The sequence below is a fragment of the Lonchura striata genome, chromosome 7 (genome assembly GCF_050655825.1).
Source record: "Lonchura striata isolate lonStrDom1 chromosome 7, ASM5065582v1, whole genome shotgun sequence".
Taxonomy (NCBI): domain Eukaryota; kingdom Metazoa; phylum Chordata; class Aves; order Passeriformes; family Estrildidae; genus Lonchura; species Lonchura striata.
Genome location: NC_140709.1, coordinates 8,893,021 through 8,915,792, shown reverse-complemented (window position 1 = coordinate 8,915,792; position 22,772 = coordinate 8,893,021).

Sequence of the window (22,772 nt, the reverse complement as noted above, 5' to 3'; positions counted from 1 at the left end):
GTGCTAGGGATGTAATGAGGATAAATACATTAAAGATAATGAGGTGCTCAGATACAATGGTAATACGAGCCATGTGAGTAAGCTGTGCTTAGCTTTGTGCACCTTAATAACAGTGTTCATTCTGTCTCGGCTGTAACACCATCCTTGGCAACAATTTGAGCATTATAAAGAGTCATACTGTATAATGAGTGAGATTACAGAGCTGAATGGATTTGGAAGCCAAGACTGGCCTAATAGAGCAAATAACACAGACCTGTCATTAACCCTCATCCACCTTTCCTGCCACACCCAGAGGGGTGGGCGCTGCATCCCAGCCTGTGCCCAGCTACCTCTGCTCCCTCCTCACAAGCCTCCACCCTCAACAGCTGCAAGGAGAGAGGCAGGATCCATGCCCAGCAGAAATGGGTGAGAACACAGTTAAAATATTGGTCTGACCTTATTTAAACCAAAATAAAATGTTGTCCACGATATTTCAATATATTGACGGAGGGGTGGTGGTCAGAGGAGGTAGTATCACATCCCATGCCAACAAATCTCCCCTGAAAGAAAGCGCCCTGGAAGGGGACCTCAAAACCATTTCTGAAAATGTTAAACGACTGTATTTTTTGGTCTTTTGACATTAAAGAATATTTTCCATATTCTCACAGTCAGTAGACAGCGACAATGAGAGAAACAAGATAGGGTTTGTGACTGTTTGAAGCTTCAGGAGTGAGCTTGAGTTTTACTTGACTCTTTTCAACCCTGTGAGGAGATCCAGGCTCAGTCACTAGAGTCTATCCAAGGTTAATATGGGTATGACAATCAGTGCTTCAGGCAGGTGCTGCAGTAAGGAGACACAGAATCACTTGCCCTGTACCTGTGCCAATAGTAGTGAAGTGATTGCCTAATTTAATGCAATATCCTGTTGCCTCTTGACATGTGTGCTGATTCAGCCAGACATTTGGTGAATTTATCTGGCTTATCAATTGACTGTTCCAATGGCCTCCACAAAATGATGTGGGGGAGAGACAAAACAAGAATGGCACAAGAGCAGTGCAAGAAGCCAACAAGCCATAGACACCAGTGTGATAAGTGAACACAGCAGGTCTTGTAAATAGGTTCCTCAGCCAGAAGCAGCTCAGCCATCATCTTATCCAAGGGCTGAAGGAACAGACTTTTGGAAATATGGAGTTCTCACTACACTTTATTGGAAAAGGACAGAAAAATACCTCTTCTGGGTCAACACCACAATGCTGGTTCAGCATTTCTATAAGGAGCCATATAGGAGAATATACAAAAGATGTGCTGCCTTCTCTACAAGGCAGCAACATGAGAGGAGAGATTCTTTTAAAAGAGTTGAGTACAGACACTGAATTGCCCCCTCCCTGACTGTGTGAGGAATAAAGCCACTGGAAGGAGCAGCCCTGGGCTGCTCCTGGTGTTATTCTCCCTATTGCCCCTCGTCGACTGCAGCAGAAGCTCTACCTAATTACACCTGAGATTAATTTGTCCTCTCTGCTGTACACATAACAGAGATAAATAAACAGGGTTTATTGCAGATTGCTGTGCAATGGTCTCTTCTCTGGAATCCTCACAACTAGGGCCCATCAAATAGGAATTGATGGCAAGGATCAATCTAAGATTTAACATCCTGGTCGTTGTTGGTCTTTTTGCCTTTTTTTTTAAATGTATTGTAGTTGGTGAGATGATATACACAGCTATTCAGAACTACAAATGACAATTTATCCTGCAGCCAGCTAAAAAGGTTCAAACTATATCACAAATGAGGGCACACCAGGAAAATGGCTAACTGTGGTCTTTAATTTGTAAATAATGATTTTAGACCATGACCCTTAATAGGACACTGTCACTTGTGCTGTGATTTATGTCTAGTGTGATGACATCAGTACCAATACTGCTGATAAAAGAACACTTATATTGAAGCAAACAGGATGATGAATGGAGTACAAGTCTACTTACTCATTTCATTACTGACTCTTCTGTTCACCACAGAGCTAATGTAGCGAGTCATTGTCTGCCTTGGGAGTGTTTTGCAGGTTGAATTTAATGGCACAAGTGTGTGATATGTACTTCAGTCCTAGTGCTTGAAATGGCACAGTCATAGATTAAAAGAGAGATGTGTGTGTGTTCAATAGTTTATGTATGAAACGGAAAATAACTTTGTGTCAACTTCTTAGGTAGCAAACAGCTCGAAAGTCCTTTGCTTATTTTTCTTGCAGAGTTTCCAAGGTTTATGAGAACACTTGATTCTACAACAAGTTAGATTTCTGCATATGTTTTATAGAGTGGACAAAATTAGCAAGTAACATAACCAGCACAGTTAAGTATGACACCCATGCTTTTTAAAGGTGCACAGTATTCATTTTTTTTAATTGCCACTGCAAATGCAGAAGCATTAATGTATAGCCACCTTTAAAATGCTTTCATTAGCACACATTTGATACAGAAGCCTTTGCCTTTGAAGTAAACAATGTAAATGTTAACAATAACCTTAATCAGACCTATTTCCTAAGATATAAATACTATACTAATGAAAGAGTCTGCCAGCATAATCAGGAGGTCAAAGAATTCCCCTAGGACTCTTCAAGCATGTGTATGTCACCAATAATTCTGCTAACCCTTGAGTGCTAGTGACTTTGAATGTAGAGAAGGGGAGGTAAATGCAGTTTTATTAGTGCAGTTTTATTGCTATGGCCAGCTGCACTCTTTTCTCTATAAAAGGTAATTACTTCCAATAGTAACAAGCTAATTGATTGCTAATTAAATCAATTGGCACACTAACCGCTGTCAGAAAGTGACAGATTAGCTGGTCACATGACAGTGTGTTAGTAATGAAAAGTGGACATGGTCTGAGTGTGATTGACACGGCAGATGAAAAGTGATCTGGGATCTCCTAGGTGGTCATGAAGAGGGCATGGAAAACATGATTGATTCAATGGTGACTGTCAGGGAGGAAATGAGAATTGAATGGGATTCAGTGTTGCCCTGGAACCTCACCACATGATGCTCCGAGTTTTTTCACATGTAAATAAGCTAGACAGGGCTTTCTGGCAAATGAAAGGCAGGATGGGGGAGGAAAAACAGGGGGAACAGAAAGTGAAAGTCAAATCAACAGAACTCAGAAACTTCAGTTTGCTTTGTAGAGGGGAAATAAACCCACACATTTTTCAGCAACTAAGAATATGCCCCCATCTCTTAATTTCATTAATTGTGAAGGTTTATGAATTAATTTAGGAAGGCCTTCATAAAAAATAGGAATAATTTTTGAGCATGTTTCTTTAGCTTGCAAGAATTCTATAATACTTTATGTAACAAAGGAGAGGAAAATGGAAAGAGCTTTATGCTATTAATATTGTACCAACACAGACAAGTACACATGCAATTATCCATATCTCCCTCTCTCTGTGCCTCTTTTAGATATTTAAATATTTATATAAATATATAGCAAGTGTCCCAAAACGGAATTGATTTCCTAAAAATTAAAAGCTCATATCTAATATTTAACATGCTTTCATCTCTCAAACTTAGTATTGTAATGTAGTCAGTCTCTCAAAGCCCAACCTTTTAAAATAAAATAGGAAAATGTAAAGGTTTTTTTACTAGAAGACATTCCATGCTTGCTACATTGTTATTACCATCAAACTTGAGTAAATGTTTCTGGAACACCAAAATTTTTATATAGTCTTTGAATAAGAAATAGTTAATTATGAGCATAATAATATGCTAATAAATGAGTTAATACTCAGTGGCTCCTAACAAATGCTGCCATTTAACTGTAACTGTGAGGGTATTATGCAGATACTTATGAAGAGGAGACAATTATTATTGTTTTATTAACACCTAAGATGGTATGAGCCAGGGCTTGTGTGCTTTATTCATCTTTTCTGAAGAAAACTGGCACTGCTAAGGACTTGCTGTTTGGCAATGCACCCAAACCAACTCTCCCTGAGGGAGTTTCCTTCTAGTAGAACCCAGACCCAGTGACATTGCACAAGATGTGGACACAGTCATTAAATGCCTCCTCTTTTTTGAAAGGAAATGGGAGTCTGGCCTCATCTCTTTTCTCATACTGCCCTATTTAACTGCTTTCAGGATGGTCTGGGAAAGAGGTGCCACTAGTTATGAATGATTTTACTTTCTGCAATAAGGAAAATAATTCAAAATAAAGATGCACCTCTTTCATTTGAATGCCACAGCAGCTTGTGAAGACATTGAATGAGGCCATGACTGGGTGGGAAGAGACATTTACACCATCTAGAGCCTTCAGCTTTGGCTAACTGATGCCAAGTGGGATTGGAAGGATGCAGGTGATTTTTTGTGCCTTAGTTTTTGGACAGACCTTTCACTAGTGCACACCAACATCATCTCATTACAATCAGTGGTGGAATCCAGATCAAGAGAGTAAAAGGCAAAGTGCATGTTCATGTTCTGCCTCCCTTAATTCCTGCTGAGTCTCTTATGGCTGACACATTATCATTTTCCGCCTTTAATTTTATTTCCTTCTTTTTTCTGTTTTTGAATGGATGTGTCCTGGCATCTCTTCTGCCATGTAGGTACTACCCAAGAGGAAGGGAAGAAGGACTTTCATTCACAAGAATTACATTCATTTAATCCAAATAAGCCAAGCCCTCTCAGTTAATTTCTTTCTCTGACATGAAAATTAAAGCAAAGGGAAAAATATTGGGAAGAATCCAATCTATACAAATTATCCTATCACTTTAATGTTATGCCTGAATCCATGAGTTTTTACATAAAATTATGCTCCAAATTGTGCTGTAGCCTTAGAGGACCAATAAGCACCACCCTTGGTTAGGTAAAGCACACATTGTACGAATATAACAGTATGTGGCTGGAACATATTATGGGATCATTACTTCCTCTTAGTATTTCTCTTTTAATTCCAGTTTATAGATTATGAAGAATCTTTTCTATCAAAAAACTTTCTACTAGGTTGAGTCTAAATGGTGAAATTATTTCTTGATATTAACTTTTTCAAGGATGTCAAGTCTTGCTCTTACAAATTATCTTTGCACTTTCCTGTGTATATTCTTTAACCACTTACACAAATGAAAGCAAAGTTCATGCACACAAGTTATTAGAGACTAATTTTTCAAATATTCTTATTCATGAAGCATTTATTCATCAAGTTTCAGCCAAATCTCTTAGACCTATAAACAAGAATGGGCATTACATATATATGTTTTTTCATTTATCTCATCTCATGAATCAAAGCCCAGAAGTTATGAAATATATCCATCAAAAAATCATACAAACCTTTTGGCACTGAATTTGAAGCCAGTCTAACTTTTAAGTATGGTAGAAATCAGTAATGAATCATAAAAATCTTCTCTTCAATGGCAAGATATTACAAAAAGCTCTGGAAGTTCCACAGAGAGCATTGGAATATATTTCTCAACTTCATAATGTGCATTTTTGTCTTTTAAGGTGAACAATTAAAGTTTATTTTCTTATAGTGATGGCTTTTCCCCACCTAATCACAATGCAGTTATTGTGGATGAAATTACCAGTCCCACTCTGAATTTGACCTGCTTCATTTGAGCATGGATAAAATCCAAAATAAAAAAACTTCCCATGTTCCTACCTCAAAAAACACAGACTTGTGAGTCAAGCCATGCAGAGCTTGTGTTTTCTATTCAGTTTCCTTACTCTGGAACGTGTGTATCAAGCCCCACATGTGAGTGTGGCTCACAGGACACCCACCCCATGCTCAGGCAAGCTGATGTCCAGGGTGGCAGTGAAGGTCTGGAACCACAAGGGAAACCTCCTCCACTGCAGGTAGACCCTGGGTGTGGGTACCAGCCTTGTGCAGGATGTGCAGATGTTCCTCACTATTCCCATCTTCCCACAGGTTCCATCCAAGTGGGATTATCCAGCAATGTTTGTGGCCCAAATGCCAATCAGAAAATGTGTGCCCAGCTTGACAAACACATCCGAGCCTGTCGTTGTGTGCCTGCAATCAAATTGCATTTTTGGCAGGCTGGCCAGTGTCCTCGACCTTATTCCACCAGCTCTCTTGGAACAACCAGGACACTGATTTACACACCCAAACATGAAATCAGGCTCCCCAGAAAGCACTTGAGCACAAGAACCTTGACCCTACCTATTTACCCAAAATCCCAAATGAAAGTTTGTCCTGTGACTTGAGTGAGAAGTCATGTTTCTTAAAATTTGTTCCATTATTTAGAATCAACTTTCTTCATGGTTAGTTCGGTTGCTGTGCAGGAAGAAAGTGTGACAAGGATCCTGCCTTTCATTGTGTGTTGTAAATATATCCTTTCAATGAACTAACAAGGAGTGGGAGGGAAAAATATTATCCTAGCTTGACATGCTGCCTCACTGATAGAAATAAAATTGTGTTAAACTTGTGTAGATTCCACTAAGCTACCATTTACAAGACAAAACTAACCCACTTGTGGCTGGGTTATTTAAGGTCACAGAGCTCATTCTCTATAACAGCAACAAAAACCAAACAGCAGCAACAACAAAAAACCCATTGAAGAAATGCAAATGCAAAAGATATTTAAATAAACATCTGAAAATTTAAGGGATTTTTATCAGTATGGTACCTGCTTGTCTACTTCCACACATCTAAATATCCTCTTCTGTCATTTATAAGGAATGGCTTGTCTAGTTGAGTACTTGAGAAAGATAAAACAAATCCATTAATGGTGAGAAGTCAATACAACATAAATTAAAGCATGTCAGAACCCCATGTACACTTTCTCAGCTAAAGGGGCTGTAGATCAAATGAAGCCTTCATACCCAGATTAAGCACCTTAGCCTATGCACATTGACATCATAAGTTTTCTTTACTTGATGGATTTTTTGAGCATCCACAAACAGACAAATTGGCTTCAGCTCACGTGCAATAGGGAAAGCAAATCCTATGATTTATATCAGAGACTTCATTGAAGCCCCACAATGATACCTTTGATACTTTTAGTGGCAAAATTCCCATAGATTTCAGTGGAGGCATGTCTTTTACCTCAGCCTATGTGAGTTTATTTTAGCAGAAAGGTGTCTGAGGCACTGTCAGACTTCATTTACTATGTATTGTTCAGCATGAAAAGAAGGAAATAATCTGACCCTGTTTATCTGAGCGCCAGGATTGTCTAACACCAACAGTAGAGAACTATATTCTGAAAGGATTCCCAGCCATCATTTTGGGTCTAGTCTGACTTTTTTTAGTATGAGTTCTTAAAGACACAAGAGTTAGTGCTGCCTGGGCATCATTTAACATACCAAAAACATGTGAAATGCCTGTGTCTGCTGAGTGAAACCCAAAGGATAACATTATGTGTAGGTGGAGCTTCAATGTCTCTCTTACCCACTCTCAACCTGTTTCGAATTCTGACATTTGCTCCCTGTTGTGAAATTCAGTTGTTCTGTTTTTTTTTTTTTCCTTTGGACCTGATCCAAAACTCATTAAAGCCAGTGTGAATTTAAATGACTGGACTTTGCATCATGATTTTAATTAAAGAATTTTACAAGCCCAGCCCTCTGAATGTTTTACCCTTGCTGAAACTCTCTTATCTTTCCTTCTTCTGCCATTAATGACACCAATCCTACCCATCCCAGCACAGTCTGTTCAAAGACGACTTTTTCAATTACCATCAGCTGCCATCTCTATGCTAATAACTCACTGATCTACATCTCTCTAGACCTGTCTCTGTGTGCAAATTAAGGTCTTGGTCTGCCTCTTTAGCATCCTCTGGTATTTATCTATCACCTAAAACTAAGCAGGGTAAAAACATAATTCTAACTTTTCCTTCCAAGCTTTCTCTTTCTCTAAGAGATCCCACCATCCTATCTGCTTCAAACTTGGAGCTAACTTTGACTCATGTCAACCCCCAGGTCTTTGGATGCTGTTTTGCTGGTCCTGGCTGGTCTAACATTTCTGAAATATGGAATCACTCCAAGTTACTTGAGTTCTCAGCATCTTGCTGCTCAATTAATGCCACATTATTTTCTCAGGTCCAAAAGGGTACCAACTTATTCCACTTATATCCAGGAAGAATGCTGCCAAAAATAACATTTTTTTTCCTAACCTGTTGCTTTAGACTATGCCTTTTCCTTCTTGAATAACATATGAACTGCACTTTACTTTCCAAGCCCTTCACACACTCCTGTCAGTACATCTACATGAGCTCACATCTCAATTCCTTTATAAACCCTTCATTAAGGTTTTTTTGTTCTTTTGCTTTTGCATAATTGGAACATGCTCGTCACAGACATGCACAGAGGTGTCTCATTGTTCAAATAGGACTTATTTTTCCTGGGAGAAAAAAAAAGCAATAGAGTGGTCAGATTGCTTATAATTCCAATAAGAAGTGTTTCCTTGCTTTCTCCTCCCTGTTTGACAGTATCTTCTTGCATGGCTGTATCATATCATATCATCATACATATAAATAATATCATATCATAATATCATATCATATCAATCATATCATATCATATCATATCATATCATATCATATCATCATATCTATCATATCATATCATATCATATCATATCATATCATATATCATCATATTTTTGGACAGTCTCTGCTTTCTACTTTTCATTCTTGCAACCTCAGGTTGTTCTGTATTTTTCTGTATTCCTATTGATCTATAGGAATATATGTTAAGATTTTGAAAAGGTCCAAAAACACATGGTGTTTTGGTGGTTTAAATCATTGTCCCAGTGAGTGAATGTGACTAATATTTAAAAGTAAAACAAATAAAGGTATGTTTTTGTAGCATGCAGTTGGTGAGTACCTGGTCCTTCAGGTACCCAGGTACAGTTAAAAAACAGAATAATCTCACCACTGAAAAGCACAAGTTTTTAATGCTAGTCTTTTATGGCAAAGGACATGAGACTGAACAAAATGTTTGCTTAATGTAACTTCTGTAGGAAAATTATTTCACTTTGCAGTCTGCATTTATGTAAGACTTTGCTTGGTGCCTCACAGACCAGGCTTTAGGCTTTTTTTGTGGCACAAAATGACCAGTTTTATGTGCCAATTCACACTCTGGTCCACACTGAAGGAGGAACACATACTAATTTTAGGGATATCACTGCCATCACCTTTTCCTGCCCCACATTATTGTCTTTTTCTCCAGGCCCTGCACTTGTGGGAACCCCAGGCTTGCTCTGGGGTCCCATGTGGTGGTGAAATTTCTCCTCCAACCCGTGATCCCAAAGAAAAACTGTGCAGGCTCTTGCTGTTTGGTCTCAAGGCAGTTTATTGTTAGTTATCTAAAAGATTTTCTTCGTGGGCTGTGGCTGCGTGGTCAGCGGCCTGGGTAGAGGCACACACACACCCTGACATCCTCTCTGTCTGCTGTCTTCTTCTTCTGTCCCCCTGCCCAGGGCTGCTGCTATCTTTTATATAATATATTACGTATTACATGTTTATAGTTTTCCCCCAATACCTACTACCTATATTACAAAGTGCTTTTCTACTCTAAACCAATCTGTGAGTGCCAACATCACCAAGAACATGGAGGCAAGGAAGAAGAAGGAGGAAGAACAGGATCAGCCCACTTTCCTCCATCTTAGAACTTCTGACCCCCATGTACAAAGTAAAAACCCCCCTGTACAATACTAAAAAAAATTCCCCTCTGTTTTGTAACTACTTTTACTATGCTATCTAACCCTTTGTGACTGCTTGTTCCACCTCCAAAGTTGGTAACTCATTCCATGGCTCAAACTCAAAATCACAGCTGTTTCCATCTGCCTGTCAGGGTCTAAAATGCTTCTGACCAAGGCCTGGAACCTCTAAAAATGTCTGAGAGACATTTTGAGTTCCAACATGCACTGCTGTGGTTCTGCCTGGTCTGCAGTCACAGGCTGTACCTCCTTCCTGATCTCGGGGTGCTCCTCTAGCAAAGAGGGTAGAACTCTGTCTTAATCTGCCCTTTCTCTGTGTTGTCACTGTGGCTGCACAGAAACACAATCTGCAGCAGAGATCAGAGGTCACAGGGCAGCAGCTGTCCCTGGGCTTCCCTTCCCTCCAAGCCTTTGGAGCCAGCATAGGAGAGGTGCCAGAGCAGTAGAGTCACGTCTATGCAATGCTCTTGTCTCTTAGGGAAATAACGTGGTGAGGAGGAGTGGAATTGGCATTTCTAATGACAGAAAATGAAACCATCACCTCTGTTCAATCCTTATCAATATCTAATTTCCTTATAGTAAGTACTTGGGGTGATTTTTCAATTAGGTGCACAGTAGGGAAATGTGCTGTGGTGAGGATAGCATATTGGCTTGTAAATACATTTTACCATTAAGTACTTATACCAAAACTGCTTTGACAACTTACTTAGCAGGTGGTAAATGCGGACTAGAAGAGGATTTATTTAAAAATAATTCCACTCTACAATGAATTGGAAAGTGCAGATACAGCTTGTAAAAACATCTACATTCACTTTATATCCTCTCCAACATCCCAGCCAGAAGTTCCCTGGTCTATGTAAAATATTCCTTATCTTCTCAGTTCCTTATCTTTCTTCACTGATATGTTGCAGTTTCTTCTTTGTGGTCTCTCAGATACAGCATTCAGCCTTCAAGACATGGGAGCACAGATCTACACAAGAGTATGAAGATGTTTTTCCTTTTGTTCTCTCTTCTCTCTCTAATAACTTTTCACATTCTACTTTCTCTTTTAATGTGAGAAAACTATATTAGTGGTTCCTTTTTATGTGCTGCAGATGATACTGAGGGAAGAGAAAGAAATGGTGTGAAGGACATTGCTGCAGGCAGGTCAGTCCAGCCTTGGAATTGTTGGGATATATGAGCAGGGACTGAGAGCTCAGACATTGTAATGACAGGCACAGGGTGAAGTCCAGACTGGAACAGAACAGATATAAAAGCAAAACATAATAAAGGAAGGATTATAGTGGAAAGGGACAATTAAATTTTTGTACTTTCAAGTGAAGACAGAGAAAATAGCATGGAGTGATACAACTGATGCCTGGAGTCCATGCAGCAGCTCTGCCAGCCCTGCTCTGCTCTATTCCTCCCTCTGCCACCACTGGGCACCCCTGGGCATCCTCTGCACTAGTGCCAGATACCCTTGTGGGCTTATGACACAGACAAAAAAGCCTGCCAGGAATCTAATGCTTGAAGAGGGTCCCAGGACAGTTTTTAAAATTAGATTTCTGACAATAAAAAGATGAGGGTGTAAATCTACAGGAAGTTGTTACTGTAGACTTTTAATGAAAGTACAACACATCAAGTTCACTGGAGTTAACTAGGTTCAGTGCTTGGGCTAGAAAGCCATCATTCATCCAAGGAAGCACACTGCAGACAAATCTATTCATTCTCAGAATCGAAACATCCAGAAGACAGTTTGGTGAAAGCTGTGTTTGAAAGGGGTTTTGGACTGCTTTGGGCTGAGGGGAATTGGAGGAATTCTGTTATTTAGACTACTAATGGCAAGTTCCATTTGGGAGAGGTCATCTGTTTTTTGTTTTGAACCCAGAATTCTTTGCCCTAATAGCTGCAATACATCCTAATTGCTATAGAGCAATTTGAACAGATTGAGATAGTCTAAAAGTCAGGATGAGTCAATCTTGACTGCAAACATTTGACTTCCACGTATATGTCCTAAAGTCCTAACCTGCATAGATATGGATTTACAGATCACTGACAGAACTCCAGTGACTGGAGTCAGATGGTTGACTCTTTTTTTTAGTTTTCTTCATTTAAGCTAAGCACTTTAATTTAATTTACCTTCTATAGCTGAGTAAGTGCTGGACTTCTGAAAAGCATCAGAAATTTTTAAAGACATTAGTGCAAACAGATCCCATCTCTACAGCTGCAGGGAGGAGGGTGAGAAATTTGGAAGTAAAGTTAAGACCAGGAAGAAGGAAGGAGAGGAGGAAAAGTTTTTTAAAGTTTGGATTCCTTTTTGGTTATCCTACACTATTTGATCAGTAATAGACTGAACTGGTTTCCCCAGGCTGAGCCTGTTTTGCCCATGGTGGCCATTCTGCTGGCAATTGATGAGTGATCTCTCCCAGCCTGTATTTTGATCCAGGAACCTTTTGTTATATTCTCTACCCCTTGCCCAGCTGAGAATGGAGGTGATAGAGCAGTTTTGGTGGGCAAATTGTATCCAGCCAGAATCAACCCGTCACAATCAGCCTCCATCTACATGGGACTTCATATCAAAGAGATAAATTCTGCTTGCACAGAGAGGGATTAGCCCTAAACAATAAGGTTTGTAAAAGGAGAGAGCACAGATTTTTGGAAAGCATCCAGGGGATGCCTTTGTCTAAAAAGTGAGATATGAAAGAGGAAATTCTCTGCTCTGCTTGACAGGATTCAAACCAATATTCCTGTCCAGCCTCTACCTTTTAACTTAAACCACCAGAAAAACTTTTCAAAAACAAGAATGGGATCATTTTGACCAGGGACAGAGCATGCAGTTGTGAATAGACAGATAACTATTCTCAGTCTATTATGAGAAAGTAAATGCTCTTATTTGGAGCAAGCCACCAAGTCATTTGTCCAGTAATAGAACAAATTCTCTTCTGCAATCTTACACTAACTTTTCTTATACCTGTTTTCATTTTGCTACTCCTTATTCTTGCTATTTCTTTAATTTCCACTAAATTTTTTCTTTAAAGAAATTTGTCTTCTCTAAGTCTTTACTGCAGTTCCTTTAACATTAAGATTTAAATGTTTCTTTAACATTTAAGATTTTTACAGTTAGCCTGTATTGATGCAGATCATCCAAGGCAGAGTCATCTTTTGGTGACAGGGAAGTTGTAATGATCAAGAAGAGACTACAGCTGGCATTAGCAAAGGGGTCAAAGATTAGAAACTCATTAAGAGGTGGTTATGAAGCTTCTCTTGAATGTGACATTCAGGCCCCAAATAGTGATATTTATTATCCTTATTTGATGTTGGAGAACAATCAATAACATTTGCTTATTGGCTATCCACCAAGATTGAGAAGTTTCCATTCATAAGGGAAAATGAATCACACACTGAAGAAGTTCCTCTCTCCTGCGAGTATAATTAAATATTGCATTAGCTGATCAATAACAACTAGATTTAGAGGGGGTGTGGGATACTATGCCATTAGCCTGATGACAGGAGCAGCTCAGTTTTCTAAAATTTGTCATTGAGAAAAGATAGAAAGATGGTCAAGATTTTCCAAAATATAAATCTGCATACTTTTCTTAAAGACCTTTTTTTAAACAGGGAATTGAGTCATTCCTCAGCATCCAACTGGCTGAAATAATCACTTTTTAACAAGAACTAAATGGCAACTCTTATTTTGAAATCCTTGCTTTATTTGAACATAAATTAGGAAAAGAAAGGAAAAGCTGACATAGTCAGTAAAAACAAAAATTAAATTTAATTTTGTGCCCCCAGGAGAGTCCTCTTCAGTACAGAGGGGACTTGCACCTGCTACGAGCACTGCCAGTAGCACCACTGCTCTGTACACCCCAGAAAGGAAACCTCAGCCAGGGGCGTTTTTGTGCCCACAGGGATGCAAATGGGGGCTTACCTTCCCTGGTGGAAATTGCCCTCATGGACCCATTCTGTTCCTTGGTCTTTGGAATTATGAATAGCTTTGCTTTCCAGTGTCGACTGGGTCATTAGCTTTTCTTCATGACCAAATCAATTAGCAAGTCACCACCATTATATGAGGAAAACACCAGCCACTGCTGAAGTGGTTTTAAAAGTAAGCTTGGAAGTTTATTGATTTAACTTCCCATGTTAAGGTTTTTTCTCTTTTTTGAATTGCTGGTGTCCATTTTCACCCTCTTTGTGCCCACAGCACAGCGCTTTGTAACTTCCTTTCCCAGACAAACCCAAAAATCACTTCCTGCAAACTTCCTCAGGCTGTTGCTGAGGATATAGCTGAGAAAGATGACCCAAAAATTTTCTTAACTGAGGACTGTACATTGCTCAATGAAGTAAACAGGAGATTAATTTGGCTAGCAGGGAATAGAAAGATCCTGGAGGCAGTTATAAATCTTAATTTTTTTTTAACTCCATATTTGATTTAGAGCCTTATAAAAGTCTTTTGCTTTTAGAAATACAAGTATGCTCCTATACTGAAAACAGAAAAGCCATTTAGTGCACTGCCTTGCTCAGCTACAAATATTCATCAAAAGTATCATTCTCTCTTCTTGCTTCTCATAGTCTACTGATAGACAAATGGTTTGTCCCTCCCCTCATGTCTTATCTGCTGCTTCTGTGCACTACAGTCAAAAGATAAGATTTAGTATCACAGTTGCATAGTAATTTAATAAGCAGACCTTGGAGAACAAATTAGAAAAAAAAGAAGCAAGAGAAATTCTAAAGTATTGCTCAGAAAGAGAAACTGATGGAACTGATCACCAAAAATAATAATAATAAAAAAAACCCTAAAAAAACCCAAAAAAACAACAACAACAACAAAAAAAACCAACCCAAAAAAATCAGTCTGGGAGCCCTGACGAATGATATAGACTGAAGACAATGAGACAATGGAGCCTCTGAATGTTAACACAGCAGACTCTCCAACAGCTCAGCGTCCCCCACTTTAGGGGTCCTTAAATGTTCCCAGTTAAGAGAAGTATTTTTGCAACCTGGGGACTCCTCAGCCTCTACCACTCTCCTCAAAGTGGGCATTGCCACTGACAGCTCACCCAGTGGTGTAAAGACAATCCTTGGATAATGACTCCCTAGAATGATTTGATGTCACACCAAAGAACTCAGCATTGCCACTGGAACTCACAGGAGTTGGATTGGAAATTATATATATGGAAAGAAAGGTTTCTGTCCTCATCTCCACTGTGCATGGGTTTTTGATCAAGAACAAGTCCACTAAGATGTTAGCCTTCTAAGATATCTAAACCAGCGTCCCCTCTCCAGTCCCAGAAGCAGGTCTGTGTGCTGCTGACCTGCCTCTGCAGCGGAGCATTTGCAATGCATTTTTGTACTTACAGTACCCTGAAAAAGTGCACTTGTTGGTCTTGGTGAGGATCATTAGTGTAATTTACAGCAGGCAGAATTTATCAGACTGTTGCATCTCCAAGCTACAAACCAAAGGAAAACAAGACTTTCCAAGCACCAGACCCTCTCCTCATCTCAATCCCTTTTTTGCCTGAAATATGCTCCCCCATGACTTTCTTTGCTCATACAGCCTCCCTTCTTCCCAAGACATCCTCGGGACTGCATTGGAGCTGATTTGAGAGGAATCACATGAAAACAAGTCATAAAATGTTGATCACCTCTGCTTTGAGATACCAATGCACCACAAGAGCTGTTTTCTCTCCCCAGGATCTGGGCTGGCTGCTGGAGGACAGGACAGCACTGCTCAGTTCTTTTGCCTCTGTTTCCCTTCAGCCACGACCTCAAGCACTGCTGCCTTTTCCTGCCTTTTGTGGCTTCTTCTTGATTAAGGAGTAGAAACCCAAAACCTCATGTTCAACCCTGAACTTCATTTGTGCTTTATATTTCACACTCTCAGGGTCCAGTCTGACTTTTTCTACCTTTGGTCCCCAAATACTGCAGAAGAAAAAAAAAAAATTATGTTCAAACACAGAGTTTTACTTAATCCAATGTTGTCATCCTGAGCAATACTCTGTGAAACTCACTATAATTAATCACCAGTATTAGCCAAAGATAAGAATAAACTGCAGAATATGAGACTGAAATAAGCTGAGAACCAAGGGCTTTAGGTGTCTGATTACAATTCAGCTTTTTTTTAGAAAACTTAAAAGAACTAATAAAAATCTCATTTTGGGCATCAAAAGCACAGGGTGTGCCTGCTCACAGCTCCAGGGTTTCAGAGATGATGCTCGTGCAGATGACTGTCTTCTACATAATATGATAATATTTTTTTCACCCAGAGGTAGAAAAAAAAAGTCAATTTAAAAATAAACATAACTTCTTGTTATTTAAAAGTAAGATATATATATAAATACTCATCATAAAATGGGGCCTATAAGCAGTTGAAAACTTTAAGAATATCCTTCCCATACATAAGTAGGTGGATTTAAGTAATTAAAATCTACAAATACAACAACAAGGCATAGATTTTTTTTTTCTCTCATTCAGAGCACAGTTTATTTTGACACACAAATTCATTCCTTACAAGATGCAAGTGGTATTTTATTTAGAAAATGTTAAAGCCAGAATTAATCAGTAACCAATCCAACATAGATGGAATTAAAATTCAGTGTGTATAAATTTAATGTAATACTTTGAGAGTCCTCTTTGCATATAACCTTTAATTTTTGATTTACTGGTACTAGAGGATCAGATCATAAATTTTATATTTTCATTATGGTTTTCTTTCAAGATTATTATGGTTCCTTTTGCTATTTCCTTGCTTTCAGAACATCTTCAATACAACTGGGTGGGGAAAACAAAGGAATGAGCCTTATCAGTTATTTAAGCTGATATCTTGCACTACCACTGAAGAGATATTTTGATGATACAGCTTTCATTACTAAAATGCTATAGCATAATAAATTAATTCTATGTTGAGCACTTATCTATTAGACACATTACTACCGAAAAATAAAAATGTTAATTATTCATTATCATCTCTCTGATTATTTGTTGTGACTGATAATTACATTGAATGTATTTTATATCAGTAATAACCTTCTGTCTACATTTACAACATATCATATCTGGGGGGCTTGTCAAGCTTTTTCCCAAAGCCTTTTCTTTATTAAGACACAGACCTCATGAGTACATAACCTTTATGTTGAAGGCTGATTTTCCTCTTTCATATAAAGAACAAATATTATAGATTAATTAATCCAATGTGATTATAATTTAATCACCCTTCTTCTGCAGTCACAAGGGACTTGGTTATTATTCAGTGGCTCATTCATATTGTTATGGAGAATAAATGCAGTCATAAAAATATTTGTGTGTCACTTAATTCATACAAATAAGCAGAACTCAAAATTAATAAACAAACCCCACCATTTTTCTTTCTTCTAAAACACAGAAGCTTTGTGGTCTCACAGGCTCTTTCCACCTCTCAGCCATTTGCATCTAGAGCCTCCATTTCCAAGCAGAGCAGTACACAATGTTCCCTTTACAAACAATAATTAACTTCATTTTTTAAGAATGAAGAGCCTCCATTTCCAAGCAGAGCAATACACAATGTTCCCTTTACAAACAATAATTAACTTCATTTTTTAAGAGACTGACTCAAAGTTGAAGTGTGGATCCTGTGCACACCTGACCAAATGCTGCCTGTCCCAGCACATTTTTAAAGCTATGACTTATGCATTCCACTCATGTCTGGCCTATTCCACTTGATTTTATTGTCAGAGAAATGATTACTTATTAATCTAGCTTTTCTAACATTTGCTTTTATGCCATTTCCTTAAAGTGTAGCCTGGATCATATTCCTACCACCATGGAAATCCTCTTGGATTATTTCTATATCAAATTCTATGAGCTCTTTGAAGGCTGAATCCTCTCAACATTTATTTTAGAAGGACAGGGGAAAAAAAAGAAGAAATTTCTTTTCATGAGACCTTTGAACAAAGTGCAATTTGAAAGTGTGAATGAAATTACTGTTTAATAAAAAATTAATATTTGAGCTACTTGACCTTGGGACAATGTTGTTTCATTAAATTAATCAATTTTAAGTTTTTACTGGACTTCAAGAAGCTAAGGTAATAATTCACACATGCATTAGATGGAAGCAAATTAGCAATACAAATCTTTCTCTTCTCTTGCGCCTAAGAAATCTAGAAAGAATCAAGTGCTAAATAAATATTACCAATCAAAATGAACTGATCAATAAAATGCAGTCATATCAGAATGGAGCTTAAATGCACAAGAAGCACACAAACAACAAAATTAATTGTATGAATATGACATGGAGAAAGACTTGGATCTGTGCAACAAATAGGCAGTAGCCTTATGGCTGGGTAATGATCAGAATCAGGTATTTTTAAAGGAAATAGTAAATTTCCATTTTACTGGACATTTCAAATCTATCCTTCTGTAATTTCAAAACTCTACTTGCATGACCATGATTTTATCTTGCACTACTATGAAAATCCAGGAGACTCTTAAAATGTGAGAAATGCCTATTTTTAAAATGTGCTTATACTAATTTTTTCAGAAAAAGCTTTTGTAGGGAAGCCTTGGTATGGTTGGGGTTGTTAAGTTCAGCAACCCAGCAGGGATGAGGCTGTAGCAGCTCCATGCTCAGGCTTGTTCTTCCCCAAACTATCTTGATCCTGGATGCTGCCTCATGAACAAAACTTCATTTTTCCTTTTCTTAACAGACTGAAATTTTTTAAGACTGTGAAAATAACTTACAGGCGTAGAAACAACAGTCGAAAATTCCATATGGTGGAGTTCCCTTCGTACAAACTGATTTTTCCTCTGGTTTTCTTCTGTGCCAGTGGGATACAAATGTGAGCTCTCAAGGAGCTGGGACAAGATCTGATCATTTAACAAGTAAAGAATACTGAAATTGGAGAATCTTTGGGCTGGGACTTTCCAAACCTTTCATTGCCTCAGTATAAAAATTACATGGGTGGTCCTCCTTCTGCTGTATCCCAAGCTTTGGAATCAGCCAAGAAGCATTTCTCCTGTTGCACCTGAGGTTTCAGACATATTAACAGATTAGATGAGTAGTTTTTGCACAACCAGTTACACAGGTATCCTAAATACCAAACAATAACTTCAAATAAACTCAGCTGATCTCAGATCTTGTATGATATGCAAAAATTATGTTTACAAGAACTTTCCAGACATGATCAGAAGTGAATTATAAACCTAAACCTAGATGGGCAAGAAGCCAAGTTGGAAAGATCAGAAGACAGAATCAGTGGAAATGTAAGATTACTGTGTTTGAGTGCTGTATAGACAAGACTCTCTTTACCTGAATATATTGCTGAAGACAGTGGCTCACATCCACTCTGAGATTAAAATGCTACATTTCTTTATGGTGTTTTGCAACTGATTTTGGAACACTGTTTATAAACACAGAATGCAATTGCATGTCCTTGAGCTCTTACTTAACTGGTGCACAGAGAATTGCAGGAAGCACCATCTCTGTCCTGTCCTTTTGCACATCTTTTAGTGCCTGTTTTTAATGTGATCAGTATTCTCCATTTGCAACCTACAGATCCCAAACCTGCTCCAATTTCTCATTATGTTCACCAGCTACTTTTAAACATTGTAAAGGACAAGCCTGTGATTGTGTATGAACTCCAAAATGAACCTGAAATCTCAACAGGTTTGGGAATTCAGCAGCTCAACACAGCCTATTTTCTTTTTTCTGTTATTATTCTTAGCACATTCTGGCACACTGGACAGAAAACATGGTTATCTATGTAGCACTTACAATACAACAACAATAATTTCATATTGAACTTGTAATTGACCTACAAATCAAACAGTCCTGCAAACCAAGTAAGATTTCGCCACCTCAGAGACTTCAAGAACTAGACATGACATTCTGGTTGTAAACCGTAGTTAATTGTCTCTCAATCTCTTTTCCTTAATGTCTAATCTGTAATATGAGTACACAATTTCTATACCAAAAATCAGACAAATCCAGAGTGTCAAACTCTAGTGCATAATTCTAAGTGCCTGTGCAAGTTATTTTCATTAAATATTCCCTCTCAAACAGGAATGCATATGATGATTGCAAACTACTCTGGTCCAGGTTGCAGGAGAAAAGGATCTATCTGTGAAACTGGGAGCTGTGAACATGCAAGCTAAGCAAAGTAGCTTATGTGTGGGAAAATGAAAACCACATCTGACACAAATGCAACATAATTTTATCATCATCCTTCATACCTCTCTCCTTCCTCCTGTTGCTCAGCCACATCCAGTGACACACCCATGCTCAGGACACAGACTCTACAGTCTTTGGGGTAGATTTGTTTGCCTTCAATGAAGCTACATCAGGTGCTATGGTGGCATCTAAATCAGTAATTGTGCAAAGAATGAAGATATTGAAGATATTGTTTACAGAGAGTGAGAACAGCTTTTTGCTCTAATTCATGCCATAGCAGTGCATGAGAACAGTCCATGGGCTCCCAGTGCTCTGAGAGGGCACCACAGTGGAGGAATTTAGATTCAGATGTTTTATTTTTCTCAGTCATTAGCATCATAGCCAGCTGGCCCAACCCAGTCTCAATTTTTGTCTGCAGCCTGACAAGATCACAGCTTGGGGTGACATGGCTGTAAGGAAAGTTGTGCTGCTTGTCAAACACAGTTTCTTTTAAACCACCAGCCTGAGAAATGTTTGCTGGTGAACATGTTTACACAGCTCTTCCCCTTTCAACATAAAAGCTATTGCGATGGTACAAAAAGCAGTGGTAAACTGAGGTCCCCATGAAGTGGTGGCCATTGCAATAAGAGTGTTTTGCAGCTACAGAGCCTTTCATCTAAGGATTTCAAATTCCTTGCAAAGATTGATTAATTAAGGCTCACAGTGAGAGTTCTGTGAATCATCAAACCACAAGCATTTCACACCTCACTGACTTGCAACTCAGAGAAGCTCTTGATGAACATGAGCTAAGATCCATGAGACTTGAGGGAACCTAGATCAACTCCAGTGGGTTAGCGCTGAAGTCATTTTTCAGATGTGTAAATTTAAAGGGAAGCCAGGTGAGCAATCCAGAGCGCTTCGCTGAGAAGCGCAGTGAGTGAACCTTGGGAAAAGCCTCCTCCAAATACTGAAACTGCTGCAGTCTGCAAGCTGGGAAGGTGCTAGCAAAATCAGTAGTGATCTCCCACAGAGAATGGAGAAGAAACCTTTACTTCTATTTAAAAAGCTTGGTCTCATTTAGCTGGTACTGATTTACCACAATGCAAAGTTGAATGCCACTTCCCCTTCTTTTTGCAGCACTTGTAGCCATTGTCCTTGACCAGACCAAGGAGGACAACAGTAGTGGGGCAGTCTCTCTCCTGCATGCACAGCACCTGAGGCCTCCTGGTAGCTCTCCCATCAGCCCATTCCTTCCCACTGGCACCATTGCATCACCTCTCTGGCTGGGCACCTCTCTGGAAGCTATTCATTTCATTCTCAAGAACATTTACAGGACTGTAACTGCAGACTTTTAAAATTCTGATTAGTATTTTCTCTCTCTTAAGTGCTGTTATAAAATATTCCCTGGTCATGCACAGCTTATAAAGAATGTTTTATACACAAGAATGTAGGCGCCTATTTTTTTAGTTAAAAGTAATGATTTGGTTAGTCATATTTTACAGTTGCTAATTACTCTACAAATGCCATAACCTGTCTGAATTGTAACTGCTCAGTAAAGAGTTTTGTTTAAGAGGTGCTAAGTAATGCAATGTAATACTACATGTGTCAGGCCAATATATTATACAATTTAAATTATATATATATATCCACACACATATACACACTTCTGTCTTTCTGTTATTTTTGGCTGAGAAGATCAATTCTATTTGAAAATAAACCATTTCTTGATTATCTCCAATCTCTGAGCTTTCTCTGTTTGTTTGGATGTAAACTGAGCGTAACTGTGGAAATTGTGGTGTGAGAAGACCATTGGGGCAGTTGCTGATTTTAATGACAATACAGTGACCTCTTGGCATACCAAAAGAATGGTAACTACAGGAAATCTGTGTGACTCCTTTGATTAAGATCTTTCCTGGCATGTATCTGGCACAGTCATGTTGCATACACACACTGGGAGTATGTTTAGCTCCACATTATTCTACTGCAGTGTTGCAGGGAAATGCACTCTTATGTTTTCAGCCATTGCTTCATCTTCCTTTCATTTACAAATGGTTGATGCTGGTAGCACGGAGCAGATCACAGCTCGGGCACTCTGATTTTGTAGCAGCAGCTCCATCCCAGATGAACTCAGCCTACCTGGCCTCAAGTTAACTTTGTTAAGCCCAGGAGCAAGGCCTGATCCCTCCATCCTCAGTCCCTTCCCCATTTGCAGCCCAGATCAAGTTCAGGAGATGGCCACAGCCATGGCTGAATCTACCCCTGGGGTTCTTCCCCATTCTCTTCTGCTTTCTTTACTTTCAGTGTCCCCTTTGGAGAATCCTTGGTCCCCAGACCTTTTCTTGGTTTTCTTCTGCAGGCAACCCCAAAGAATTGTAGGGGCTTTAGCAGCAGTTCAGCAGCTGAACAGAGGAATTAGGTTCAAGTACCATGAGTGAATGGAAGCAATGTGTCTTCATGGACAGAGAACTGCACTAAGGGGTCAGTGTCTCACCCCTATCCACCAACTTCAGGCAGATCACCTCACCTCTAGTGGTTCAGCTTCCCCCCATCGAAACAGGAATTGCTTCAGCTTCTTGTACAATTTACTAAAAATGATGATGAAAAGCTCTAGATATTATTAATTATAGCAGAAACCTAAGAGGTAGGGAACTTTTACTTTCATAAAAAGCTTTAGCAAATAATTCATTACTGATACAGCTGTGAGCTCACCTATATTATTCCAGAATCCAGAAAAAAACCCTTGTTTTTAAATCATTTTTATTCAGGAGAGATGAGCAAGCAGAGATAATAATGAAACATACCAAAGTCATAAATTATTCTGTGAGTCTCATAGAAGCTGCTTTCAAGACATTAAGAAGGACAATAGAAATAGTATAAGAAAAGAAAGTTGTAGTAACATCACAATGAAGAAAAAACCACCAAACACCTCACCAGTTCAACACTCTAAATACATTCTCCTTTTCTGTTATGTATTTCCTTCACTTGAAGGCACTCCAGAATGTATGGCAGCAGCCCAAGTCAAACAAAGCTTGTGGATATCCTGAATGAAAACTTTCT